Below are 9,587 nucleotides of genomic sequence, written 5' to 3'. Positions count from 1 at the left end.
CTTCGGAAACGGGTAAACGGAGAAAAACATATCCCAGTATCCTTGGTTTATTCGTGTGACGTCGTTTATGGTCACGTGTTTAGCCGGTTTGTCAGCAAATTGCCTACTATTAATTTGAATCTGACTTTTACAAAGTGGACTTCCCAGCTGTTAATTAATACAGCCACTCTATCAGACAGTACCAGAAATAATTTAAATTTCGAAGCCGTATTAAAAAGTATAAAGTATGTAATGAAATTATGTTGGTCTTTCATTAAATACTAAACTAGAGTTTTTCAGTCTCTTCTATTTTAGCATAAAAATATGACTTTACACTATTGGCGAACTTTTTAATAAATAAAAAACTAAAATGAAAAAGATTGTTGTATTTGTTTTTAATTTAATCAATCCCGGACGGATCTACGTAATATTATAAAGAAAAACTGATTTACTGTTCAAGGAATTCGTAACGCGGATGGCAGAGTTAGACATTTCATTGTTTCCTGCAATAGATAATATGCGAAATTCCCATTTTGCGAGAGTCCGTTTCGTGGAATCAACATTGCAGAAAATACCGAAATGTTCGCAATTTCCTATAGCAGACAATCTGCTAACAAATTTTCTTTCTTGACTCTTTTTACAGCGTTCAACACACCAGCAAAAGTCGTGAAGACTATCATACGTCACGAACAATAAAATGCCAAGAGCATTCCGAATAATACGAATCCACCGGTATCCCAATGGATAAAACCACCGAACCCTGGGTTCGCGTCCGGCCACGTGGAGTTTTCCTGGTTTTCTTCCGGTTTATAATTCTTAATAAAAGTTCTCCCGGGTGGCACCATTCGGTAGATCGCCCACGTATACGGACAAACCAAACTGAACAATACGAATCCAGATGTCCATCTTGAATCTTATCCTCTTCAATTCATTTTTTCCATATTCTTTATCTTTTAACTTATCGCAGCTGTTCTACAACCTGTAATCTGTGTTCGGTTGTGCCATTTTTAATTCTTTTAGGTATCCATCGTTGCCGCCATCTTTCTTTAGCTGTCTATAGATGCTACATTGAAGTACTGTACAACTGTAGTCGACTTTATGGCACAATATTGTATTTTTATCGTTAGTGTCGTGTAGATACGAAGTCGTGTTGAGCCCTCCCGTTGGATTTATTGAATACTAACATCCTATTTTAACAAGTCGTCGGCAAGTCCTGAATTTATCCTCTTATTCCAATCGTATCTACATGATTCTCTCAACAATTCCAGGTAATGGCATTTATTGCACGTTGCACTAAATAAATTTCGAGTTTTCGTTACTCCGATGTTGAGATACATCCTAGTTCTATTATTCTTAACACTTATTTTTTGCTGTTTGTCATTCATTTCCTCTTCCAACCGAAACTTTTAACGAAGATCATCGATCAAACTGCTTACGTAACCAGAAATTCAAATGTTATTGCAGTAAATATTAATGAATGAGCTACAATTAAAAGAATATTACGTGGAAATCGTTTTAATCTCCTCCTTACAACTAATTAATTAACATTACGCAGCGGTTTCACGCGATAATAAGAGTTATGTAGTTATATAATTATTACAAATAATTACATAACTTTTTATACGTCCTTTTCCCGAAGTGTGAAATAAGGACGTTAAAAATTAAGAAGACACTTTTGTGATACTTCAATGCATTAAATTTGTAATGTATTACCTAGGGCAGTGATTCTCAACTACTGTGAAGCCGGATGCACACATGCGGCGCGGCAAGGAAAAGCGGCAGAATGACGTCACTTTTTCTCGCCGCAGAGGTCTATTTCGTGCCGCTTTTCCCATGCCGCGAAAGTTGGTCGAATTCTATCTTTCGCGGCGGCCGCCGCCAAGACGCGTTTCTATCAGCCAATAACATTTCGTCTGGCAGTCACGTGAGAAAATACAATCACGTGGTGTTTTAATGGCGGAAAGTTCGACGTGGTTAACCGAGATAACTAACATCAGAATAAAGAAGAAAGAATAATAAATTTAACACAAATTCTACACAGATACAGTAATCATATATTATTTAATTCAAAGAACAAAACAACCGAATCTTACTCGAAATAGTATTCTTTATCGAGAGATCTTAATCGAAGAATAAGCCTATTTTGTACATCAGTTCTTTATCGATCCAACAAAATATCTCGGCAAGATTCTTGCCAATACGATATCTCTAATCCAAAATATTCATTCGAATCTTCGACGAAATCTTCTAGCTAAATAAAACGAGCCGTACAAAACAAAATTTGTAAACACGTGGATAGCGGAGTGTCGATATCATTCGCCATCTTGAATACTGAACGCATGCGCCGAAATGTAAACGGATTGCCGCTTGTGTGGTCGTGCTGCCGCGCGGAGAAGACGCGTTTGCTTCACCGCTTTTCCTTGCCGCACCGCATGTGTGCATCCTCCTTGACGCGGTACTTTAGTGTGCAGCGAGATTTTCGAAGTGTGCCGCCACTACGAATACCCATACATAAGCGACGTCAAACAAGTAGTTCATTCGGTTCTACCTTGTAACCGGTGTTATCGGTAACTGCCGGTAGTTACCAAGGCGTTTAGAAAATGTACCTAAATAACCAACTGTGTTTAAAAAATCACTATTATGACGTCACCGGTTGTCCTGCGGTACTTACTGAAGTAACCGCGTGTGCCGCCAAACTCTTAAATTATTAAAAGTGTACCGTGACGAAAAAAAGTTTGAGAATCACTGACCTAGGGTTTCTCATTTTCCGGGATTCCGGGATAAAAGTAAACTGTTTCCCTGGATAGAATTAATTATTTTTAAGATATACAAAATATCTTAGAATCAAATGATTTAATTATTTTTCGTTTTTTAAAGTAATTCGATACGTTCTGTAACCTCCAATATCATATTAATAATGCTGTGTAAGATATAGGCCTATATTAAAAATTACCTTTGAATTACGTAGAAATGTTTACAAATAGAAAAAAATTATTAAAGTTTGCTGGAAACTGCGTACAACAACAACAACAACAACAACAACAAAAAAAAGCTTTGAATTGAGTTAAAAATAAAAAATATGAATTCAGATCAAACTTCTAAGTTAGAAGGTAATTTTCGTTTTTTAAATAAAACCTAATACAAAGTATTATGTCGGAACGTAGTGACGACTAATACTTGACTTCGTGCATCCCTTGTCAACAAAATAACTCTGGAATGAGTTGTCCGATCTTGATGAAATTTTCTCGGACGACTCACCATCATTCAAGGACGAACTGATTAAAATTTCAACTTTCAAAAATGATCTGTTTTTGTAGAACTGGAGATAGGGGTTTTTCTTCAGTATAGATCATTTTTGAGAGTTGAAATTTTAATCAGTTCGTCCTTGAGTGATGGTGAGTCGTCCGAGAAAATTTCATCAAGATCGGACAACTCATTCCAGAGTTATTTTGTTGACAAGGAATGCACGAAGTCAAGTGTTAGTCGCTTCCTGCACGCACGTGTAGAAGCGTCATCTAGTGGTCGGAAAATATGACAAGCATTAAAACAGTAATTTTGAAAGGTAAATGTTACCGCTAACTAGATACACAACAGATATAAAGAATCTTTATGGAATAATAAGTTAAAAAAGTTTTCTTTTTTTAACTTATTATTCTGTAACATGGAGTAGCAGTGATCAATATTGATGGCTTTACGATCCATTCTCTCCTTCGTCTTCCTATCGTTAGTACGAAATTTCGATCTCTAAACAAAAAAGCTGCACAGAAATTCCAGATTGAGATGAAGTCGCTCAAATTCATCACCATCGATGAAATGTCCATGATTGGTGCAAGAATGCTTTACATGATCGAGAGAAGATTGAGGGAGATAAACCCCGAGAAAGATGAGCCGTTTGGTGGATTCTTTGTCTATTTGTTTGGTGATTTTCGTCAGCTTCCTGTTAAAGATACTCCTCTCTCCTCGAGTGTTTTTTACAATGTAATGTCCCAACAAGGTAGGGACCTTGTTGGGACATTACATTACATTCGCATTTGATTCTTTTGTGAAGTTCGTTGTACTTAGTAATTCTCATAGACAAAATAGCGCAGATAGTTCCTTCACAGATGTCTTACAACATCTAGCTTCGGGTGATTTCTCTGATACAGATCTGAACACTCTGACGACAAGAAATGGAGCCTATTTATCCAGAGATGAACTTGATCAGTTCCAAACGGCTATATCCAACAAACGAGCGAGTTAAACAAAGCAACGAAGACTACTTGCAGTCAACTGGGCACCCTGTTGCTTATATAGCATCCGAAAACACTCCAGATATTGCCCCGCCTTCGTCCAAAGATGACTCGGCTCTTGGTCTCTCCAAGTATTTGAATCTCTCAGTTAATGCCAGAATCATGCCGAGAGTCAACTTATGGGTGCGAGGAGGTCTCGTCAATGGTTCACTAGGAACTATACGCTACATTATATATGATCCTAATGCTCGCCCTCCCGCTCTTCCTCTGTTTATTTTAGTGGAATTCATCTATGGTAATCTGTTTCCAATAATCCCCATAACACGCTCTTCGAACGATGGCAGTATATTGCGATCTCGTAGACAGTTCCCCCTTACCTTAGCATACTCGATGACTATACATAAATCACAGGGATTAACTCTTCCAAAAATCAAAATAGATATAGGGAAAAAAGAGACAGCTATCGGTCTTACCTATGTTACATTGAGTCGAGTGAAAAAATAACTGACTCAGTATTTTTAGAGAGTTACAATAAAGATCGCTACGAGTCAATCTGTAAGTCCAAGGCCCGTAGTGACAGACAGAATTTCGTGAAACGTTGGCATAGCAATTAATTAATGGCTTATTCCGACCTTATATTTGTACCTTTAAATGATCCAATAGAAATCAAATATATTGTTGCAAACGAATGATCCTTTGTTTCTTTTTCCCTCATAATCTAGAAAATAAAGATGCGAGCAGCTTCGTTCCGACTACACGCTGATGCAGCGTTACTTAACTAGTTGTAAATTTTTATAAGATTTTAAAAAGCAAAGATGATCAATACTCCCATCACTCGATCTAATTCTTATTTTAGTAAAGAAAAGTCTCGCTACCGAGAATGCCTTTTCCGATTCAATTGATGTGGGTGGAATCGTTTTTAATGCATTCAAGGGAAGACAGATGTTATGTGATTTTCACCCGTAGCCTGGAAGATTTCTAGTTCGTTTTCGAGATTGTAGTATTTCTTTTACTGTCTAGTATTCTTGATTTGTCTATCTCGACTGCTTTAATAGAAACATTAAGCTTATAGCCCGATAATTCGGCAGTTCGTTTGTCTTTAATAATCGGGTTTATGAAAATTACATAATTGCACACTTCGTACTCGTTTGAATCCTTGCCTAATTTGCACAACCTGGCGTTACGCAGTTATTGAAGCTACTGGGCATGGTTAAAAACTAAGACAGCGTAAGCACAATTATTCCAGATATTACAGGTTCTGACAAGTGAAGAATTTTCAGAGTCCTGCCACAAATAAGCTACGTATTGATTATTGACCGTTTGTGACATGCCATAACGAGCAAAAATTTAAAAATCTAATAAGTAGGTTTAAAATTAATAAACAGAAATGTATTTTGTCAATTTATGAGTTAATTATGCTTTCTATTTGCAAAATTTCCTCAACTGAACACAAAATAAGAAAGAAGTAAATTTTGAAGAAATTTGCGGAATTTTTCAGGATATTTCCCGGGTTAAAAAAAAACAACCGGGATCCCGTTTGAGAAACCCTAGTATTACCAATTACTCGCGTTGTATTTTTTTACGAATGATGTCAATTCTCTGTTACGGCCGTAGGAAGCGCCATATTTAACATATACGCGATATTACGTAGTTAAAAGTCTTATTTCCAGAAACGGAACCTTAATTTTCAACACTCAAACTATGGAAAAAATCAAATTTTCCAACAAGTGGAAAAATTTCACGTAAAACTAATCGGAACCAAAGTTTCGTACACTACACGTGATCGGTATTCCACCAATCGCATAAGTCTATCATCCGGGATTGTTAATGCCTCCGACTTTTCGGTAGATCTAGCGATTTTTGTTTCAAATCTACCGAAAAAAAACCCGAATAAACTACCGTCGAGCAAAAGGAATTTGCCAAAATGTATTTTGTTGTGTATGTTATAAAATAAAATGAGGTAAACGCGAAATAATAAATACAACCATCGCTAGAAAACATGCGTTGCATCAATCCAATTCAATCCAATTAGGATTGGATTGATATTATAAAGCAACGCAAGACGTGGGCGATCTGCCAAGGGAGGACACCTCCCAAGTGAATTTCTATGAGAAATTATCCTCTGTTTAAGTGTTAGACACGTAAAGAAAACCCAGGAAACTCCACGCGGCCAGCCGTTAATCGGTTGATCAGGTTCGATCAGGATTATCGGCCCACCGGTGCCAATAATCCTAATTGAGCTTAATTCCGAATTAAAAACGACAGAGGCATACGTGCTCCTATTGCACATCAGTAAACGGGAAGTGACGCCATTATTCGTCTTTCGAGTGCTCACGGCCCATTTTTTATAAGTTTATGGTAATCCGCGTATATTTCGAGACTATTTCTATATTTATTTAATACTTTCTTAATTACTTTCGTATTTATACTTGCTGGACGTAAACGATTCTCGTTCCAGACGATAATAATGGCGGTGCTTCCGCTCTTATTTTACCTCTTAAAATTCACTTTCAAAATAATTTTTAAATAAAAATTTTATCACGTAAATCTCTTCCGAAAGTATCCGTCTCTCTCGTAGCCGATCGAGATCATTCAATATAATTCTTTGTTTCGCTAACGCCTACCGGTCCTTAACACGTGACTGCCTTAAGTATCCTTATAACTGCCACGTAATTAAACAAAAACCGAACGAATAACTGCACAAAAAATTTGCATAAAATTTTGTTAACAACCAATTGGAGTAAAATATTGAAATTTGTGTGTATTTTGATCAGGCCTCGCCCATTGTGGGCCCGGCATAATCCATTATTTATCGTTATAACACACGAGAAAGTAATTATCGTGTCGTTTTAGTGTGATGATTTATATAAAATTATTATGGATGATGCTAAATTTTCGTTGATGTTCGTTTCACAAGAATTTTCCAAAAGCACTTGGCATTGTGGGCGTAAGAAATAGTAAAAATAGCGTTCGATTTATTTATTGATAGACAAATTTTTTGTATATTTTCTTTGTTACATTTTCTTAATAAGAATTTTTCAGTATCGTAGTTACTGTTGTTTATAATAAGGGAATTTACAGACTTTTATCGGAGGAATTCCCTTGTGTGTTTTACCGCAGTTCGTGGGAAAATGAACGCAGTCGAGCGTCACAAACGTGTGCGTAACGATGTCTTGCTGGATGATTATTTTCTACACTTCCGTCTTTCACCTTAATTTCCTACATTTCAACATTTCAACTACCTTTTTAATTTCCATTTACGAGAAAACTGACGCTTATCTGAAAACACGCACACGCAACTACACACTCACACTACACACGCGGAACACACGCATCATTATCGTCCATTGCAACCACAGTAAATAATTACGTCGCATACAATGGCACAATGGACATTATTAAAAGTTCGATTTTTAGAAAATGCTATTTCTAATTGAATTTAAACGTTTAGAACAACAACAACCGTAACGATATAAACAATTGATTGTTAAATTGGACATTCGGATTGGATTATCTTGGCCAATTAAATGATCAAATATTTATTGTGATTGCATTTTCAGGCATTTTGATGCATAAAAAAATCTAAAAAGGTAACAAAAAGGCTTTGTTTTGGGAGTGGAAAAACGGAGTAATCCATGTTTCTTATAGGAAAATTAGTTTCGGTTTTCGAACTTTTAGGAACGAATTATATTTGAAAACCGTTCGTATTCAACAATCAGAGACGAAAGAGAGAATCTTCAAAAATGGAAAAATTAAAGTATTTTCTCGCGAATGGCCACAAGCGAAGAGCGAGAAGAAATGATTCGAAAAGGTACCCTTTAAGACGCTAATAATACTCAGTTTTATTAAAACAAATAATACGGATCAGTTTTAAGAAAAATAGGACCAGACCGCCTTCCCATTTACTACTTAACGCATCTGTTTCGGCCATTTGTCTTCAGTCTAATTTAAGCGCCGTTCCTTCATTGTTCCGGTTTACTTCGTCTGCCAGTTCACGGAATAAGTCGGCGCGATATTGGCTTATCGTACAAAAAGTTGCGCCTCTTTTAGATGCCCTATTAAAATAAGAAATTGGAAGAAAGAACAATGAGAGCGACGCGTAAGTAATAATGAATGCCCGAGGGATTTCTTTTTTTATATGTCTAGACTGTTCCAGAAAGGTTACTGAACGAGTTTTTAAAATTAAAATAGTTAAATAGCAATCGTGTGATTACCGAATTTAACTTTAATCAGCTGCTCGCGAGTGAAGAGTTGTCTGTTGCGCCATTCCGTAATTGGGCTGCAATTTGAAATAAACCAGCAACGATTTGCTCAACTTTCCCGGCGAGATTTAAAATTTTGCTGGCGCCATCCGTTATCATATTTTATTTTAAAAAACTTTTTATATTTTAACTATTATAAAATGGTAATAAGCTTAATTTGAGGGTAGAGACGGGTTTTATAAAAAAAGAACAAAATGAAAATGCTTATAACCAGTAAAATCGTCATTAAGCCCGACCCTACTGGAGATGCACACGACTCTCATTATCTCCCCATTCCCTCGATCTTTAATCACCAAAATTTAACAGCATCGATCTCCCTAATACACAAACCTCCCTGCAAAATTTCAAAAATTTTCGACCAAAAGAACCGGAGTTATTAAGCTTCAAACAAGGGTGAACAAAATCGTGCCCCTCACGCACACTAACCGCCATACATACAGAAATTACTCCCGAATTTTTTTTACGTTTCATGGTGTCCTCAGTCCAAAAATGTAAAAATATTGGGAGTCATTCTTTGACCGATTGCCATACTTTCCCTCTGTTATATGTAATAGCCAGAAAAGTAAAAATCGTAGACCTATAAATTCCTGCTTTCTATCCTTTAATATCGAGAACAGAGTTGGATGGATGAAAGACGAAACCATATATGGAAAGATTAGGGGCAACTTCGATAAAAACCGGAAGTCACGTTATTTCAATTCAAAAATTTTCCCCCGAAAGCACGACTATTGTTAATGATGTACAAGGGCAAGCCACTAGTAATTTGAGGTGGAAAGCGTATATTTTAAATTAATTCTGGTTTTTTGACGGGTCTAAGAACAGGTTTTTCCCGTTTAAGGACGGGTTTCTGCTTATAGCAGTATTATAGCTTTGTGATTATTTTCCGTTTAGACTGGTTTCTACAAAATATCCGTTTTACACAGGTTTCACTGTAAGCTCGGGTTTACCTCTGCAGACTCGAATGTCATCGTGAATTCAGAAAAAACATTACAGAAGGTAAATTATAATTTTATACGGGTAACAGGACTGACGACACTCTGGTAGAGTATAACGAAATTTAAAGAAATCGGTCGGGTTGACGATGCTAAACAGATGTTTAGATCAAAATATGTTTAAG

General features: G+C 36.5%; 1 protein-coding gene across 1 annotated transcript in view; it reads left to right on the top strand.

Annotated features, from left to right (window-relative positions):
* LOC136990754 (HIG1 domain family member 1A, mitochondrial-like) overlaps positions 1–9,587 on the top strand; it is a 330,009-nt gene that overhangs the window by 73,310 nt on the left and 247,112 nt on the right. The window lies entirely within an intron of this gene.

The sequence above is a fragment of the Centruroides vittatus genome, unplaced genomic scaffold (assembly GCF_030686945.1).
Source record: "Centruroides vittatus isolate TY-2023 unplaced genomic scaffold, ASM3068694v2 contig_134, whole genome shotgun sequence".
In the NCBI taxonomy this organism is placed as follows: Eukaryota; Metazoa; Arthropoda; class Arachnida; order Scorpiones; family Buthidae; genus Centruroides; species Centruroides vittatus.
Note: the sequence above shows the minus strand (reverse complement) of the source record. Positions and strands in the feature narration are given on the sequence as shown.